We start from the raw sequence: 3,249 nt of genomic DNA on the forward strand, positions 1-3,249 counted from the left end.
TATCAGATCATTGTAAGGCAATAGATTTTCCTATGAAACACACAGCCGAATCAAATAAATCAGTGCAGGCTCCCGTAGATTTGCAAGAAATTCACACAATAATAAGCCAAAGTGAGTTACGACCAACATTATATGCTGTAAATTTAGAACACCGACCCTTTACACTATTTTATGACTCTGGTAGTCCATGTAATATCATGGATTTGAGAACTCATCACTTGTTATTTTCGAACTTCCGTGTAGAGAAGTCCGGAGTAAGGCTCTCGGGTATAGGAAATAAGGAATTAAATGTAATAGGAATAACTCATGTTCACTACAAGGTCGGTAAGCGCACGTTTACCGATACCTTTTCGTTGTACAAAAAATTGATATGTATCCAGCTGTAATTGTAGGATACCCGTCTATGGGCAATCGAAACATTATCTTAACCCCTGCCAAGCACGGCGTGTATAACAAAAGGAAAATTCTATAAATCTTTTAATACCTTAAAATCAGTCTTGGATAAACAGGAGACGACTAATAAAACAGTGACATACGTTGAAGAACCAATCACCTGTCTCATTAATAAAGAAATAATATACGCGGACCAACAGAATTTTCGTTCACCCGTAATATCATCTTGCATCTATCGAGCCGAAAGCATCTTCGAATATAATCATGCGAGTAAAGAAAACTTTGTCAGGATCTGAAATATTAATCCTTTCCGACACTTTGAAAACTAACGGATTGTCCGTCACACAAGCTATTTATACAGTCGGCTTACAACAACAATGTAATATTGAAAACTGTAATCATTTAAATACCACATTAGTAATTCACAAAAATCAACATATCTTGGATGTAGAAGTTCATAAACATCGTATTCTTACCGTCGCTGAAATCAATCACACTCAATCAGTTGCGAATAAATCCCTTTTGCAATCTATTAAAAATAAAATCAATTAAGACATTCAAGAAGAGGAAATTCAGCAGAAATTTTTTGGACTTTTAACCAAATATCATGATGTTTTCTCCACTACGGATGGATCCTTAGGAAAAACAGATGTTATTGAACATCAAATAAAGGTAAAAGACAAGCAGAAAATTATCTATGTACCCTCGTACAGACTCCCTATGAAATTCCATAGTGAGATAAATGATGAAGTAGGTAAAATGCTAGGAGAAGGAGTCATTAGGAAATCGAATAGCCCTTATAACTTTCCATTAATAATTGTACTGAAAAAGGATCGAACATGGCGTATCTGCATAGACTTCCGTTGCTTCAATGAGGAAACGATCCCTGATCGATTCTCAGTACCAAGTACTGACGATATTTTATCTTTGTTAGGTCATAATAAATATTTTACCAGTTTGGACTTACTTAAAGGCTTTCACCAGATATCATTAGAAGAAAATAATATCCCATATACTGCCTTCAGCACAGTCAGGGGACATTATAAATTTTTGCGTATGCCTTTTGGTTTACGTTGTGCTCCCATAACATTTACTAGAATGATTAACATAGTGTTTGGAAACTTACTAGGGGATATATTGCATACCTATATGGACGACCTTGTAATCTTATCTTTTCTAATAACTTAGGCTTAGAAGAACATCTACGTAAACTGGAGCTAGTACTACAGAGACTAAGACAGCATAACTTAAGGGTGAAAATTAGTAAGTGTGAATTCTTCAAGACGAAATTAGTCTATTTAGGTTTTACGGTGTCTAGCCAAGGTCTTAAAGTAGTCCACGATAAGGTGTCGGCTATCCGTAACTTTCCGATACGTACTAATGTCAAGGGAATACGGCAATTTCTGGGGTGTAGTGAATACTACAGGCGTTTTATACGCAATTATTTAATAATAGCCGCTCACCTAACTGACCTTACGAAGAAGGGCGTAGATTTCATATGGTCTGAGCAGGATCAACAGCCGTTTAATACCTTGAAAGATGAACTGTGTAGTTCTCCTATCTTAGAATTTCCTGACTTCGGTAAGGAATTCTTCATTACAACAGACGCCTCAGACCTAGGAGTAGGTGGGGTATTGCTTCACCAATATGATAAACAGTTTTTCCCGATAGCTTTTTATTCACGTAAACTGAGAACTTCCGAAAGTAAGTATGCAGTAATAGACAAGGAAGAGCTAGCTATTGTTTTTTCACTGGTGCATTTTAAGTTCATAATATACGGTTATCCAGTCTAGGTTCTTACTGATCTAAACCCCTATCCGACTTCTTTAAATGCTTTAGTCACAGCCCCAAAGGAACTTGGTGGCATTTGATTATCCAAGACTTTGCGCGAGGATCGGGTATTTACCAGGGAAACCAAATATTATTGCTGATGCATTATCATTCAACCCCGTGTCATCTTGCATGGAGCCATTATCTGAATTATTAGATAAATCAACATCCATATCTATTGTTAAAACTGTATCTGAACAGGAGAATCTGGGCTGGAGCGCTGAATTATTACAGACTGAGCAAAAAGAAGATCAGAAATTAGAAAAAATCATAAATGCTTTGAAAGGAAATTCTAAGGAAAAAGAATATATAAAGTATACACAGCAGAATTATATAATCAATGACAATATTCTGTGTAGATCCGTGACAGGGAAAACCTGCAATACACCACATGTGACTAATGACCAGGTAGTGGTACAAGTCTCGCTTATATCTACTGTCCTAAATTGGTTGCATGCAAATCCATTGCATGGACACCCAGGGTTCTCCATAATGTCACAGAAAGCAAAATCATTGTTTTATTGCCATACGATGCTTACAGATATAAAAAAAAAAAACACATAGCTAATTGTCACACTTGTCAGGAAAACAAAGGCCACACGAAAACACCTGTCAGCCTAGGGGCTTATTCCGTGCCCAATCAACTCTTCGAAAGAATACATTTAGATTTATGAACAGAATTTTACGAGTCAGAAAGAGGAAATAAGCACCTCTTAGTAATTGCAGATGCTTTGACTGGATATACAGAACTGATAGCGCTTAAAACTAAAACTGCGATTGAATGCCCTAGGAAGTTTTACGAGTGTTACATTTGCTAAACATGGATTTCCAGATAGGATAATCTCATACTCGGGTGGACAATTTAATAATCATTTCCTTAACTCATTGTTTGAATTCCTTAGCATAAAGAAAATCAATACCATGATCTATCACCCAGAGCCGAATGGGCTAGTGGAAAGAGAGAATAAGAAGGTTTTTAACATATTAAGATTAACACTAGGGGGATCAGACCCCAACTGGGATATT

The sequence above is a fragment of the Palaemon carinicauda genome, unplaced genomic scaffold (assembly GCF_036898095.1).
Source record: "Palaemon carinicauda isolate YSFRI2023 unplaced genomic scaffold, ASM3689809v2 scaffold1463, whole genome shotgun sequence".
NCBI lineage: Eukaryota > Metazoa > Arthropoda > Malacostraca > Decapoda > Palaemonidae > Palaemon > Palaemon carinicauda.